Raw genomic sequence first — 17906 nt, 5'->3', positions numbered from 1 at the left:
TCACTGCTGTATCACCAGCATGAAGAACAGAGCTTGGTATGCAATAAATTGAATGATAAATAATATGAGAATAATATCATGATAGGCACATGATAATCTCTGATCATTTATTCTGATTATCCCATTTATCAATTGGTATATAACAATCTACCTCAAAACATAGAGACTTAAAATAATAACATTCATTTATTTTGCTGTGAATCTGTAATTTGGGCAGGTCTCAATTTGGACGGCTTAGCTCTGGTCCATTTGGCATAAGCTAAAGCAGCTCAACTGGGGCCAGAAGGATCCACATTCAAGATGGCCCATTCACATGGCTGGTAATTTGGGCTTGCTGTTGGCTAGGAGCTTGGTTCCTCTCCATGTGGGCCTCTCTATGACTTCCTCACAGAATGGTGACTTGGTTCTTAGAGTTCCAAGAGAACAAGGCAGAAGTGCATGGCATAGTGTGATTTCTATAGTACTTCATTAGACAAGGCAGTCACAAAGGCCCACCCAAGAGGAGAAGAGGCATGGACTTCACCTCATACCCAGTAAGTGGCATGGTTCTAGAAGCACGTGTAGAATGGGAGAGATTGTTACAGACATCTATTAAAAATACAATATTCTAGGGACTTTCCTGGTGGTCCAGTGGTTAAGACCGTGTGCTTCCACTGCAGGGGGCACGGTTCAATCCCTGGTTGGGGAAGCAGTGTGGTCAAAACAAAAAAACAATTGTCTATGCTAATTAAACCAATTTTTGAGAAACCATAAAATAATTATAACAACAAATATATTGGTGTGTATGGAACTGTGCTACATAATAACTGTACTTTTTGGGGGCTCATGTTACAAGTTATGTTTAGAGCATCTCAGAAAAAAGAAATATTCAATTTCTTTCTGGTCTTCACCTCTGGTCCTACCTTCTGTGGCTCTTTTCCAGCTTCTATAACCACCTCTTTAAAAGGGACTTCAACCAGGACTGAATTCTTGCTCTTTTCTTTCCTCTACTATTAAAAAATTATATTAAATAAAATTTAAAATAGAAATTAAAAAGTCAATAAATGGGGCTTCCCTGGTGGTGCAGTGGTTGAGAGTCTGCCTGCCGATGCAGGGGTACGCAGGTTTGTGCCCCGGTCCGGGAAGATCCCACATGCCGCAGAGTGGCTGGGCCCGTGAGCCATGGCCGCTGAGCCTGCGCGTCTGGAGCCTGTGCTCCGTGATGGGAGAGGCCACAACAGTGAGAAGCCCGTGTACCGCAAAAAAAAAAAAAAAAAAAAAAATTGATTTATCTATCTTCTTATCTTTAAGATAGAAAGGTAAATAGATAAAGTTTTTGCCGGTGACTTCTAATTTAGTTGCATTTTGGTCAGAGAAAATATTCCATATGATACCAATTGCTTGAAATTTGTTGAGACTTGCTTTATTGTCTGAAAAGTGGTCAATGTTTAGAAATGTCCCATGTCAATTTTTAGAAATGTTCAGTGTGTGCTTGAGACAGATGAGTATTCTCAAATTATTGGAGACAGGTTTCTATTTTTCCATAATAAATCAAGGTTAATTACTTTTTTAAAAAATTTAATTTATTTTTTTTGGTGGCGCCTTGAGGCATGTGGGATCTTAGTTCCCCAACCAGGGATGGAACCTGCGCCCCCTGCAGTGCAAGTGCAGAGTCTGAACCACTGGACTGCCAAGGTTAAGATTTTTTAAGAATGTTTAAAACAGTGTTTACAAATGAAATGATTTGCTGCAAGAATTTGCTTTAGGGGCTTCTCTGGTGGTCCAGTGGTTAAGAATCCACCTCCCAACGCAGGGGACGCGAGTTCCATCCCTGGTTGGGGAACTAAGATCCCACATGCCACGGGGCAACTAAGCCTGTGCCACAACTACTGAGCATGCAGGCCACAACTAGAGAGCCCACACGCTGCAACTAAGACCCGATGTAGCCTAAAATAAATAAATATATTTTTTAAAAATTGTACAGAATACAAAGTTAAAAAAGTTTTTGTTTTAAAATACTCCAGTTCCTCTTACTCCCTCAGAAGAAAATTGCAGAGATGTCTTAAACAAGATTCCCAAATTGGGGAATTCCCTGGTGATCCAGTGGTTAGGACCCAGCGCTTTCACTGCGGTGGCCCCTGCAAGCCGTGCAGTGCAGGCAAAAAAAAAAAAAAAAAAAAATTGCCCAAATACATTAGTACTTAGAGGTTCATTACATCATACCAAGGTTCCACAAAGCATGGTCTTCCAACAAGTAGCATCAACACTACCTGGGAACCTGCTATAAATTGGTCTCACCCTTAACCTACCGAATTAGAAACTGGGGATGGAACACAGCAATCTGTTTTAACAAACTCTCCAGGTGCTTCTGATGCACACTAAAGTTTGAGATTTTACCACAGCTGTCTTTTAGTTGATATTTGCCTGACTTCTTTTTCTAGTTGAAATTCTATTAAGATAATTGTACATTTATACACAGTTGTGAGAAATAATACAGGGAAATTTCTGGTATAGTTTGCCCAGTTTCTCCTAACATTTTGCAAAACTATGGTATATCATCACCAGGTTACAGACACTGATGATTTGTCTTCTTTCTATCTCTTTAAACCTTTCTATATTCTTATGTTTTAGGTATGTCTCTTGGGTTTTATTTATTCTTTAATCCAATCTACTTTAACAGGCTAGTTCAATGCATTTACATTTATTAAATTACTAACGTTTCTACTTGTTTCCACTTTCTACTTTTTCTTTTTCTTTTTTCCTGTTTCTTTCTTCATGGCCTTTTGTTTTTTCATATTAAGGTTTAAAAATTATTGTTATATAGTATGCTATCATATTCCATTTTCTCCCCTCTACTAACTTGGAAATTGCATATTCTATTTTTGTTCTTTTAGTGGTCACCCTTGAAGCATTCGTAACAATATCCCAAGTTAATTCTTCCCTCTGAAACAATATAAGGACCTTTGAACTCTTTAACTTTGGTCATCACCTTACCAACCTAAATGCTATTTTTTCCATTTTTTGGTTTTATCCTTTTCTTTAATCTTTCAAATTAGCAATATTTATTGTAATACAGATATTTGTTTAGATTTGACTACCTGCTTACCTATATCTTTGCTCAGTAGTTCATCTCCCACCTTTTTTTTTTTTTTTGCTGTACGCGGGCCTCTCACTGCTGTGGCCTCTCCCGTTGCGGAGCACAGGCTCCGGACACACAGGCTCCGCGGCCATGGCTCGCGGGCCCAGCCGCTCCGCGGCATGTGGGATCTTCCGGGATCGGGGCACGAACCCGTGTCCCCTGCATCGGCAGGCGGACTCTCAACCACTGCGCCACCATGGAAGCCCCATCTCCCACCTTTTAGCTAGGATTATTTTCTTTCTTTCTTTTCCTGCTCCTGGTGTGAGACCAGCAACATTGGCATCACCTGGGCAATTATGAGAAATGCAGACTCTTAGGCTCCTCCTCAAGATCTATTGAATCAGTATCTGCATTCAATACAATCCCTGGGTGATTTGTATACATATTAAAGTTTGAGAAGCATTGTCCCAAAGAATTCCTTTTCAAAATTCTGTTAGTGCAAGTCTCTTATGGTAAACATTCTCAGTTCCTATTTATCCAAAAAGATCTTCATTTCACCATTCTTCTTGAATGGGTGCAAAATTCTTCATTAACAATTATTTTCTCTTAATTTTTGCGGTATGCGGGCCTCTCACTGTTGTGGCCTCCCCCGTTGCGGAGCACAGGCTCCGGACGCGCAGGCTCAGCGGCCATGGCTCACGGGCCCAGCCGCTCCGCGGCATATGGGATCCTCCCAGACCGGGGCACGAACCCGTATCCCCTGCATCGGCAGGCGGACTCTCAACCACTTGCGCCACCAGGGAGGTCCCTCTTAACATTTTTAATGACCTCATTTCTCTGTCTTCTAAATTATTTGCTTTTAAACTTGCTGTTTATCTAATTGCTATTCATTTCTCTCTGGCTGCTACTGAGATATTTTCTTTGACACTATTCTGTTTCACTACAATGTTTTCAGCTTTGGATAGATTAGGAGTTTTCCTTGTGGTATAGATTTGGGAATATCTAAGATAAAAATCTAGAGTGAATAGTTATATTAAAAAAATAAGTGGATAGAGCTCATGGAGTCATAGGTGATAGTTTTACAAATGATTGATAATTTCTTGGCTACATATAGATGGTAATAAATCAGACCTGATTGTCATTCAGGCAAAATATACAACAGAAGTGAATTACGTTGTGTTTTTCTTATTGTTGGATGTTAATTGTGACTTGAATTAGATGTTATTTGAGACTCACAAAGCTACAGTTTTGCCTTTTTTATACTTAAGTATACTTAATTATTAGAAAAACTTTATGGATCATAACTAAACAGGAGTTAAGCACTTTAAAAGCTGATATGATGGAGAAAATAGAATTCTGTGCCATTGTTTCAGGTCTACATCAAGAGATTAAAGTCTTAAAAGTTGAACTCAGCTATAAAAAAAAGAAATATTGCCATTTGCAGCAACATGGATGGACCTAGAGAATACCGTACTAAGTGAAGTAAGTCAGACAGAGAAAGATAAATGTTATATGACATCACATATATGGAATCTAAAAAAATAATACATATGAATCTATATATGAAACAGAAACAGACTCACAGACATAGAAAACAAACTTATGTTTACCAAAGGGGAAAGGCAGGGGGAGAGGGATAAATTAGGAATATGGGATTAACAAATACAAACTACTACACATAAAATAGATAAGCCACAGTAAATAAGGATTTATTGTGTAGCACAGGGAACTACAGCCAACATCTTATAATAACCTATAATGTAAAACAATCTGAAAAAAAAAATGTATATATAATTGAATCACTTTGCTGTATACCTGAAACTAATACAATATTGCAAATCAACTATATTTCAATAAAAGAAAAAAATCTTAAATGCTGAAATGAGCACAAGTTAGGATCCAAGGCTAGTAAGTTGTGTGTTGCCCATAACTTATACTTAATTACAAACAAAGATAAAATGTTCTTTTTCATCCTCCCCAGTTTTTACAGAATGAGTAGTATTGGGGCAGGGAAACCACTTTCAGCTTTCTGGGCAACAATAAATAAGTAAAGTTTACAAATTGAATAGATTTTAGTTCTAATTTTTATTATTATCTTTAAAATTAAAAAAAAATTTTTTTTGGCCGCACAGCTTGTGGGATCTTAGTTCCCTGACCAGAGATTGAGCCCTGGCCCTGGGCAGTGAAAGCGTGGAGTCCTAACCACTGGATCACTGGGGAATTCCCAGTTCTAATTATTTTTATATTGGTCTAATTTAAATAAGGTACTTACAGCTTTTACAGCTTTTATTTGTGAATACAATATTTATTATTATAGTTATTTCATATGTGTTTAATTACTCATTTTCAATATGTGTTCCAAAATATCAAGGGTTTTGTCTATTTTGTTCATTATTGTATTCCTAGTACTTAACCTTGCCTGGCATGAAACAGGTGTTGAATAAACATTTGCTGATTGAATGAATGAGTGAACATAGTGATGCCATACAACAGTTCTCCACGCATTACATGTCACCATCTAAAAGATAAAATGAAGCTGGTGTGGAACAGAGCCTGCCATGGAAGGAAACGTAAGTGGAAAATAAATCTCTGCTGGTGTAAGCTGCCAAAATTTGGGGGACTTTTGTTACTCAAGACTTGGAGGTTTTTGTTACTGCATAACTCAGCAAAAGCCTGATGATACAGCATATACAAGAATACATCCCAATAGATGAGATTCCAATGAAAGTGAGTTCAATAAGCATTGACTAAATACATCTACAACCTCTTCAGTTACCTAACAGAACAGAACTTTTGTTCACTAAGATCTGCCTCAAATATCACTTACTTTGTGGAAACTTTTCAGACTACTTCAGTATTAGTCAGGACTCTTGACTGCACATGACAAAAACCCAACTCTAACTTGTTCCCCACCACCACTCATGCTGCTCCTCCTTCAGTCTTCCCTGTCTTGTGAATGGCAACTCCATCCTTCTGTTGTCCAGCCCCCAAATCTTGGAGTCATCTTTGATTTCTCTCTCTTTTATCCCATAGCCAATCTGAAGACAAATCATGTTGACTGAAAATACATCCACGTTGATCACTCCTCACCCTCTTGCACTTCCTACTCTGGTCCAAGCAGTCACTTTTCTCAATAGCTTCTGACTCGTCTCCCCGTTTCTACCCTTCCCTAGAGTCAGTTCACTGCACAGCAGCCAGCTGATGCTTTTAAACGTAAAACATGGATCAGATCATGTCACTCTGCTTATCCATCCCACTTAGAATAAAAGCCAAAGTCCTAAAGATGGCAGGGTCCCCTATGTATTCTGGTTCCATTTTCTCTCTGATTTCATATCCTAGCATCTTCTATATTGCTCTCCCCATTCTAACTACACCAAAGCCTCCTTGCTGTTCCTTGGATATATCAGGCACATTCCTGCCTCAGAGCCTTTGTACTTGCTTTTCTCTCTGCCTGAAATGCTCTTTGCCAGACCTCTTGCTCTCTTACCACCTTATTTGTGAGGTCTTCCCTGACTATTCTATTTAAAATTGTAATAACCCTTCCCCACACTCCTTCTTCGCTTCTGTTTGTTTTCTCCATATACTTACACCATCTCATATACTATATATTTTGGGGAGTGGTTATTTATGTGTTCAATTTTATTTTATTTTATTTTATTTTATTTATTTATTTATTTTATTTATTTTGCGGTACGCGGGCCTCTCACTGTTGTGGCCTCTCCCATTGCGGAGCACAGGCTCCGGACGCACAGGCTCAGCGGCCATGGCTCCCGGGCCCAGCCGCTCCGCGGCATGTGGGATCCTCCCGGACCAGGGCACGAACCTGTGTCCCCTGCATCGGACTCTCAACCACTGCGCCACCAGGGAAGCCCTATGTGTTCAATTTATTATTTCAACTAAGTCAAATCAAGATTCTCTTTCTCGGGCTTCCCTGGTGGCTCAATGGTTAAGAATCCACCCGCCAATGCAGGGGACACAGGTTCGAGCCCCCGTCCGGGAAGATCCCACATGCCGTGGAGCAACTAAGCCCGTGCTCCACAACTACTGAGCCTGCAAGCCACAACTACTGAGCCCACGCGCCACAACTACTGAAGCCTGTGTGCCTAGAGCCCGTGCTCCGTAACAAGAGAAGCCACGGCAATGAGAAGCCCACTCGCCGCAACTAGAGAAAGCCCGCGGGGAGCAACAAAGACCCAAGGCAGTCAAAAATAAATAAATAAAATAAATAAATTAAAAAAAAAAGATTCTCATTCTTAGAAGGCTTTCTTTTCTTTTTCTATTGTGGAAAACTATACATACCATGAAGTTTACTATTTTAATTGTTAGATCTGTAATTCAGTGGCATTAAGTATATTCACAATATTGTATAACCATAACCACTATGTAGTTCAAAACATTTTCATCACCCCAATCAGAAATTCTGTACTTGGGACTTCCCTGGTGGCGCAGTGGTTAAGAATCCACCTGCCAATGCAGGGGACACAGGTTTGATCCCTGGTCGGGGAAAATCCCAACATCCCACGGAGCAGCTAAGCCTGTGTGCCACAACTACTGAAGCCCGTGCACTCTAGAGCCTGCGTGCCGCAATTACTGAGCCCACACGCCACAACTACTGAAGCCTGTGGGCTCTAGGGCCTGCATGCCACAACTACTGAAGCCCGCATGCCTAGAGCCCATGCTCTGCAACAAGAGAAGCCACTGCAATGAGAAGCCCAAACACTGCAACAAAGAGCAGCCCCCGCTCACTGCAACAAGAGGAAGCCTGCGCACAGCAAAAGACCCAATGCAGCTAAATAAATAAATAAATAAATAAATAAAATTAAATCAAAAAAAGAAAGAAAGGAAGTATGTGTACATTATTTAAAAAAACATAAAGAAACTCTGTACCCATTTAGTACTAACTCCCCATGTCCCCCTCCCCTGGACACTAGTAACCTCTATTCTACTTTCTGTCTCTGTGAGTAGCTAGATACCTCATACAAGTGGAATCAAACAATATTTGTTCTTTTTGTATCTGGCTTATTTCACTTAGCATAATATTTTCAAGCTTTATCCATCTTGTAGTATGTATCAGAACTTCATTCCCTTTTACAGCTGAAAAATATTCCATTGTATGGATATACCATATTTTGTTTATCCATTCATTTGTTGATAGACACTTGGGTTGTTTCCCTTTTTGGCTATTGTAGATAGTGCTGCTATGAACATTAGTGTATATGTTTGAATTCAGCTGTTTTCCACACTGGCTGCATCAGTTTACATTTCCATCAGCAATGTATAAGTGTTCCAATTTCTCCAACGTGCTCAGCAACATTTGTAATTTTCTGTTTTTTTCTTGATAGCCATCATAGTGAGTGTGAAGTGGTATTTCATTGTGGTTTTCATTTGCGTTTTCCTAATGACTAATGATATTATACATCCTTTTGTGTGCTATTGTATATCTTTTCTGGTGAAATGTCTGATCAAGTTCTTTTCCCATTTTTTTATTGGCTTATTTGTTTTTTGTTGTTAAATTGTAGCAGTTCTTTATATAGCTTAGATATTATTCCTTACCAAATACATGGTTTGAAAATATTTTCTCTCATTCCATGAGTTATTTTTTAACTCTTTTGATAGTGTCCTTTGATGCAGACACATTTTTAAAAATACATTTATTTATTTATTTATTTTTGGCTGCATTGGGTCTTCTTTGCTGTGCATGGGCTTTTCTCTAGTTGCAGCGAGCAGGGGCTACTCTTCCTTGTGGTGCACGTGCTTCTCATTGTGGTGGCTTCTTTTGTTGAAGAGCATGGGCTCTAGGTGCATGGGCCTCAGTAACTGTGGCTCACGGTCTCCAGAGTGCAGGCTCAGCAGTTGTGGCACATGGGCCCAGCTACTCTGCGGCATGTGGAATCCTCCCGGACCAGGGCTTGAACCCGTGTCCCCTGCATTGGCAGGCAGACTCCTAACCACTGTGCCAGTAGGGAAGTCCAGACACATTTTTAATTTTGATGATATCCAATTTATGTATTTTTTCTTTTGTTGCCTGTGTTTTTGGTGTCATATTTAAGAAATCCAATGTCATAAACATTTTCCCGTTTTTGTTTTGTTTTGTTTTGTTTTTGCGGTACACAGGCTTCTCACTGTTGTGGCCTCTCCCACTGCGGAGCACAGTCTCCGGACGCGCAGGCTCAGCGGCCATGGCTCATGGGCCCAGCAGCTCCACGGCATATGGGATCTTCCCGAACCAGGGCACGAACCTGTGTCCCCTGCGTCAGCAGGCGGACTCTCAACCACTGCGCCACCAGGGAAGCCTCATTTTCCAGTTTCTAAAAAATATTTATTTATTTTGGCTGATCTGGGTCTTACTTGTGGCATGCATGCGGGATCTGGTTCCCCCACCAGGGATCGAATCTGGGCCCCCGGCAATGGGAGGGCAGAGTCTTACCCACTGGGCTACCGGGGAAATCCTATATTTGTTCTTAATAGAGCTGCTCCCACATAGAAGCTGGCTTCCCCCAAAGCATGCAATCTAACAGAAAAGGGAAAAACTACAGTGTCTAATGACTTAGTCTCAGAGGTTATACTCTATGATTTTTGCTGTATTTTATAGGTCACACAGTCCAGCCCTTACTCAATGTGGGAGGGACTATACAAGGACGTGAAGAACAGGAAGCAAGGATCACTGGGGGCCACATTAGAGGATGGCTACCATGTGTATCTATCCCCAGTACCTAGAACAGTGCCTAGAATAATAATCTGGTATAATAAATAGTATATTATATATAAGCAGTATATATATGTAAATGTTCAGAAAATACTTGATGATGAATGAGTCACTTGGAGGTTCTTCGTGAGGTCACAGCATTAAAGAAAAATCAGAGTGACAATCCGACGGAAAGACATTGGAACTCACTAAAAAAGATACTCCACATCCAAAGACAAAGGAGAAGCCACAGTGAGATGGTAGGAGGGGTGCGATCAAAATAAAATCAAATCTCATAACTGCTGGGTGGGTGACTCACAAACTGGAGAACACTTATACCACAGAAGTATACCCACTGGAGTGAAGGTTCTGAGCCCCACATCAGGCTTCTGAACCTGGGGGTCTGGCAATGGGAGGAGCAATTCCTAGAGAATCAGACTTTGAAGGCTAGTGGGATTTGATTGCAGGACTTCGACAGGACTTGGGGAAACAGAGACTCCACTCTTCGAGGGCACACACAAAGTAGTATGCTCATCGGGACCCAGAGGAAGGAGCAGTGACCCCATAGAGACTGAACCAGACCTACCTGCTAGTGTTGGAGGGTCTCCTGCAGAGGCAGGGGGTGGCTGTGTCTCACCATGAGGACAAGGACACTGGCAGCAGAAGTTCTGGGAAGTACTCCTTGGCGTGAGCCATCCCAGAGTCGGCCATTAGCCCCACCAAAGAGCCCGGGTAGGCTCCAGTGTTGGGTCGCCTCAGGTCAAACAACCAACAGGGAGGGGACCCAGCCCCACTCATCAGCAGACAAGCAGGTTAAAGTTTTACTGAGCTCTGCCCACCAGAGAAACAATCAGCTCTACCCACCACCAGTCCCTCCCATCAGGAAATTTCCACAAGCCTCTTAGAGAGCCTCATCCACCAGAGGGCAGACAGCAGAAGCAAGAAGAACTACAATCCTGCAGCCTATGGTCCGGGAAGATCCCACATGCTGCGGAGCAACTAAGCCCATGCTCCACAACTACTGAGCCTGTGCTCTAGAGCCCATGAACCACAAGTACTGAGCCCACATGCTGCAACTACTGAAGCCTGCTCACTTAGAGCCCATGCTCCACAACAAGAGAAGCTACCCAAACCAGAAGCTCACGCACAGCAATGAAGAGTAGTGCCTGCTGCCCGAAACTAGAGAAAGCGCGTGCGCAGCAACAAAGACCCAACACAGCCAAAAATACATAAATAAAATAAATAAATTTACTAAAAAACAAAAAAGAAAAAAAAAGAACAATTAAGAAAATGATAATAGGAACATACAAATCAATAATTACCTTAAACGTGAATGGATTAAATGCTCCAAAGAAAAGACACAGGCTTGCTGAATGGATACAAAAACAAGACCCATCTATATGCTGTCTACAAGAGAACCACTTCAGACCTAGGGACACATACAGACTGAAAGTGAGGGGATGGAAAAAGATAGTCCATGCAAATGGAAATCAAAAGAAAGCTGGAGTAGTAATACTCATATAAAATAAAATAGCCTTTAAAATAAAGAATGTTAGAAGAGACAAGGAAGGACACTACATAATGATCAAGGGATCAATCCAGAAGAAGATATAACAATTATAAATATATATGCACCCAACATAGGAGCACCTCAATACATAAGGCAACTGCTAACAGCTATAAAAGACGAAATTGACAGTAACACAATAATAGTGGGGGACTTTAACACCTCACTTACACCAATGGACAGATCATCCAAACAGAAAATTAATAAGGAAACACAAGCTTTAGATGACACAATAGACCAGACAGATCTAATTGATATTTACAGGACATTCCATGAAAAAACAGCAGATTACACTTTCTTCTCAAATGCACCTGGAACATTCTCCAGGATAGATCACATCTTGGGTCACAAATCAAGCCTCAGTAAATTTAGGAAAACTGAAATCAAATCAAGCACCTTTTCTGACCACAATGCTATGAGATTAGAAATCAATTACAGTAAAAAAAAAACGTAAAAAATACAAACACATGGAGGCTAAACAATACGTTACTAAATAACCAAGAGATCATTGAAGAAATCAAAGAGGAAATCAAAAATTACGTACAGACAACTGACAATGGAAACATGATGATCCAAAACCTATGGGATGCAGCAAAAGGAGTTCTAAGAGGGAAGTTTATAGCTATACAAGCCTACCTCAAGTAACAAGAAAAATCTCAAATAAACAATCTCACCTCACACCTAAAGGAACTAGAGAAAGAAGGGCAAACAAAACCTAAAGTTAGCAGAAGGAAAGAAATCATAAAGACCAGAGCAGAAATAAATGAAATAGAAGCAAAGAAAACAATAGCAAAGATCAATAAAACTAAAAGCTGGTTCTTTGAGAAGATAAACAAAATTGATAAACCATTAGCCAGACTCATCAAGAAAAAGAGGAAGAGGACTCAAATCAATAAATTTAGAAATGAAAAAGGAGGAGTTACAAAAGACACCGCAGAAATACAAAGCATCCTAAGAGACTACTACATGCAACTCTATGCCAATAAAACGGACAACCTGGAAGAAATGGAGAAATTCTTAGAAAAGTATAACCTTCCAAGACTGAACCAGGAAGAAATAGAAAATATGAATGGACCAATCACAAGTAATGAAATTGAAACTGTGATTAAAAATCTTCCAACAAACATAAGTCCAGGATCAGATGGCTTCACAAGTGAATTCTATCATACAATTAGAGAAGAACTAACACCCATCCTTCTCAGACTCTTCCAAAAAATTGCAGAGGAAGGAACACTCCCAAACTCATTCTATGAGGCTGCCAACACCCTGATACCAAAACCAGACAAAGATACTACAAAAAAAGAAAATTACAGACCAATATCAATGATGAATATAGATGCAAAAATCCTCAACAAAATACTAGCAAACAGAATCCAACAACACATTAAAAGGATCATACACCATGATCAGGTGGGATTTATCCCAGAGATGCAAGGATTCTTCAATATATGCAAATGAATCAGTGTGATACACCGTATTAACAAATTGAAGAGCAAAAACCATATGACCATCTCAATAGATGCAGAAAAAGCTTCTGACAAAATTTCACACCCATTTATGATAAAAACTTTCAAGAAAGTGGACATAGAGGGAACCTACCTGAACATAATAAAGGCCATATACGACAAACCCACAGCAAACATCATTCTCAATGGAGAAAAACTGAAAGCATTTCCTCTAAGATCAGGAACAAGACAAGGATGTCCACTCTCACCACTATTATTCAACATAGTTTTGGAAGTCCTAGCCACAGCAATAAGAGAAGAAAAAGAAATAAAAGGAATACAAATTGGAAAAGAAGATGTAAAACTGCCACTGTTTGCAGATGACATGATACTATGTATAGAGAATCCTAAAGATGCCACCAGAAAACTACTAGAGAGAATCAATGAATTTGGTAAAGTTGCAGGATACAAAATTAATGCACAGAAATCTCTTGCATGCCTATGCACTAATGATGAAAAATCTGAAAGAGAAATTAAGGAAACACTCCCATTTACCACTGCAACAAAAAGAATAAAATACCTAGGAATAAACCTACCTAGAGAGACAAAAGACCTGTATGCAGAAAACTATAAGACACTGATGAAAGAAATTAAAGATGATACCAACAGATGGAGAGATATACCACGTTCTTGGACTGGAAGAATCGATATTGTGAAAATGACTATACTACCAAAAGCAATCTACAGGTTCAGTTGAATCCCTATCAAATTACCAATGGCATTTTTTTACAGAACTAGAACAAAAAATCTTAAAATTTGTATGGAGACACAAAAGACCCCGAATAGCCAAAGCAGTCTTATGGGAAAAACACGGAGCTGGAGGAATCAGACTCCCTGACTTCAGACTATACTACAAATCTACAGTAATCAAGACAATATGGTACTGGCACAAAAACAGAAATATATATCAGTGGAACAAGATAGAAAGCCCAGAGATAAACCCATGTACTTATGGTCAACTAGTCTATGACAAAGGAGGCAAGGATATACAATGGAGAAAAGACAGTCTCTTCAATAAGTGATGTTGGGAAAACTGGACAGCTGCATGTAAAAGAATGAAATTAGAACACTCCCTAACACCATACACAAAAATAAACTCAAAATGGATTCGAGACCTAAATGTAAGACTGGACACTATAAAACTCTTAGAGGAAAACATAGGAAGAACACTCTTTGACATAAATCACAGCAAGATCTTTTTTGATCCACCTCCTAGAGTAATGGAAATAAAAACAAAAATAAACAAATGGGACCTAATGAAACTTAAAAGCTTTTGCACAGTAAAGGAAACCATAAACAAGACGAAAAGACAACCCTCACAATGGGAGAAAATGTTTGCAAACGAATCAACGGACAAAGGATTAATCTCCAAAATACATAAACAGCTCATGCAACTCAATATTAAAATAACAAACAACCCAATCCAAAAATGGGCAGAAGACCTAAATAGACATTTTTCCAAAGAGGACATACAGATGGCCAAGAAGCATACGAAAAGCTGCTCAACATCACTAATTATTAGAGAAATGCAAATCAAAACTACAATGAGGTATCACCTCACACCAGTTAGAATGGGCATCATCAGGAAATCTACAAACAACAAATGCTGGAGAGGGTGTGGAGAAAAGGGAACCCTCTTGCACTGTTGGTGGGAATGTAAATTGATACAGCCATTATGGAGAACAGTATGGAGGCTCCTTAAAAAGCTAAAAATAGAATTACCATATGACCTAGCATCCCACTACTGGGCATATACCCAGAGAAAACCATAATTCAAAAAGACACATGCACCCTAATGTTCATTGCAGCACTATTTACAATAGCCAGGTCACAGAAGCAACCTAAATGCCCATCGACAGAGGAATGGATAAAGAAGTTGTGGTACATATATACAATGGAATATTACTCAGCCATAAAAAGGAACGAAATTGGGTCATTTGTAGAGACGTGGATGGATCTAGAGACTGTCATACAGAGTGAAGTAAGTCAGAAAGAGAAAAACAAATATCGTATATTGACGCATATATGTGGAATCTAGGAAAATGGTACAGATGAACCAGTTTGCAGGGCAGAAGTTGAGACACAGATGTAGAGAACAAACATATGGACACCAAGTGGGGGAAAGTGATGGGGGGTGGTGGTGTGATGAATTGGGAGATTGGGATTGACATGTATGCACTGATGTGTATAAAATGGATGACTAATAAGAACATGCTGTATAAAAAAATAAATAAAATAAAATTCAACCCCCCCCCCCAAATAACAGGCCAGGCATTAAGGCAAAAAAGATTTAGAAGGGGGAAAAAAAAAAGAAAAAGAAAAATCAGAGGAACAGAGGCTCAGGAAAGGCAGGATTGACTGGAACCAGGGATTGCATATCTTCAGGATGCTCTCCATTTCATTTTAAGTTTTCTGAGAATAGTCAGGATCTCTGGGTTCAAATCCCTAGAGCTTCATAATGAGAGGGCAAAGGGACTTTACTTTTGCTGCTCTGGTTTGAAAAATTCTCGGTGAGGACTCTCCCAGGCTTACCTCCTTTACCCAGTTACTATGGTCAGAGGGTTAAGGTGATGTGATTGGTTTAGCTTGTGTCAGGTGCCTATAATTGTTCATAGAAGATGGAAGGGGATATGGACAAATAAAAATAGTACAACTCCCTGGTCAGGTTAGGTAACCCCCATACCATATGTTCCCGCCATACTATATCTCTATATAATAGAACATATCAGTATTGTCCATTTATTTGTTCACATGTCTGTCTTCTACTCCAGACCATACGTTCTTAACTAAAGTCTGAACACAGGTACTACATTTTGTAACTCCAGACGACACAGGTTTTGTAGTGAAGGCAGAGTAATGCTTGTATTTTTGCTTTTCATTTTTCTGTCACTGTGACTTTGGACCAGCCATAGCTTCCTCAACTTTTAAATGGGTCTAATGATGGCTGCCTCATTTGGAAGCACATTATATTATTGCTGACATGTTGCAGGAGTTGAGAATGTTAGTTATTATCCTTCCTGTTAGGAAAGTGCCTGACACAATTGTATGTCCTTAATACCTTTATGAATAAATGACTGAATGAATAAATAAATGAAGCATTCTTAGTGATTTGCTTGGGTTCACTTGTAAATGAGGACAATAATAGGGTTATGGTGACGATTAAGTTAGATGATAGATAAAAAGTGCTTCCATAGCCCAGCTCATGGAGAATGGAATATCTCCATTTAGATATCTCTCACAAGGTGTATCACTTGCCTTTGTATTTCATAGAAACTCTCAATTAATAGTCCTGAATAACACAAATGCAATAGCCATTAATAGAACACAAAAGCCTGCAGTATTCCAAAACCTCAGTTAAAGAGTTAAAAAAAAAAACCCAAAAGAATAAGTTCTACCAAGTTAGTAATTTTGTCTAATGTCAAATTCAAGTGCTGAAACCACCTAATATATAGAAGCTTCTAACCAATGCCTCAGACTCGGCACCCCGAGCACAGTAACAATTAGTATACAATTGTCATTCTGAGACAAATCAATTCGTTGGAGGAAGGAAAGTGAAAGAAAGAAAAGAGAGTGATGGAGGAAGAAAAGAAGGAAAGGTGGAAGAAAAACAAAGTCAATTAGCACTCATGCCCAGAAAGCTCTGTTGTTGTTGTTGTTGTTGTTGTTGTTTTGCGGTATGAGGGCCTCTCACTGTTGTGGCCTCTCCCATTGCGGAGCACAGGCTCTGGACACGCAGGCTCCGGATGCGCAGCAGCAGCCATGGCTCACGGGCCCAGCCACTCCTTGGCATGTGGGATCTTCCCGGACCGGGGCACGAATCCGTGTCCCCTGCATCGGCAGGTGGACTCTCAACCACTGTGCCACCAGGGAAGCCCCAGAAAGCTTTGTTATTGCATTCCTAGTCCTCCACATTCTCAGCTTCCCCTAAGGATACTACCTAGCAAATGTATAGGGTGGAACTGAAAGGGTATTAAATGGGTGGATCCCAGTGGCAATGTCTTGTAAACACTCCCTATGAGTCAGCTATACATTCAATTCAAATCCCCAGTCTCCCTCTCTTTGCTTATCATGGTTACCACCAAAATGACTTCTGCCTTTAGAAACCCTAACAGGAAACCAGTAAATGTCTAACAATGTTCGATTTTATATTAAAACTTATAAAAATGTAGTTACTGTGCAGAAGATATTTTGTTACTGAGTTAGGGTTAATATACCTTCCTTAATCTTCAAATCACAGGAACAGCTGTGAACATTTCAGTTTTATTTTGAGAATGTTATCTCATTGTATTGCGGCCATTTGAGTGAGGAACAAAGATTTATGAAGTGTTAGGTTTAATTCCACACCTGTAAGAAAGATTATTTTAGTAAGTGCCTTTTGTAATTCAATACCATTTCTCTCCTTGCTGCAATTGGCTGCTGGTTATCTTTTTTGAATGTGCTTTCTCAGAGGAGACAATGTGTCTGTATGGGTTTCAAATTTCTCAGGTGGAGAAAAAGATTAGCTGAGGAAAATGCTGGTTACTAGCATTTGGTCCTAATGTTGATGGCTGTATGGCTTTTCAGTGATGACTTCAGCAGTGGTTGCTTCCCAGTCCTGTTTAGGAGCACAGGACATAATAAAAGCTAAATTAATTTTACCATAAAGTAACACCTTCCTAATGTAGTTTCCTAATTTCCTTTTTGATAGAGGTGGGGACAGAGTACTAATTAACATTAGCTAAAGTTTGTACTTTACTGTTATTAGACAATTTTCACATGAAATAACACATCTATTGTTGGTAACTCTTATCCTTATTTGTCTGATGAAGAAACTGAAGCTTACAGAGGTCAAAGGCCAAACAATTAGCAGGTGGTAGAGTCAGGATTTTTCTACTTAAGAGTCTTTAAAATCTATTTAAAATTTTTTTGCGTGTTGGTGCTTTGTGGCTTTCGATAATAGCAATTACCATTCATTGAATGCTTATTCTGTGCCTTGCATATATTATTTCATTTAATTCAACACTTACATAGATACTTTTATTATCTCTAGTTTATAGATGAGAAGATTGGAGCTCAGTGAGGTTAAACACACTTTTGGCAAGCACACTTGAA

This window comes from Mesoplodon densirostris, chromosome 2 (genome assembly GCF_025265405.1).
Source record: "Mesoplodon densirostris isolate mMesDen1 chromosome 2, mMesDen1 primary haplotype, whole genome shotgun sequence".
Lineage (NCBI taxonomy): Eukaryota > Metazoa > Chordata > Mammalia > Artiodactyla > Ziphiidae > Mesoplodon > Mesoplodon densirostris.
The sequence above is the reverse complement of the archived record's forward strand: the minus strand, read 5'-3'. Positions refer to the sequence as shown.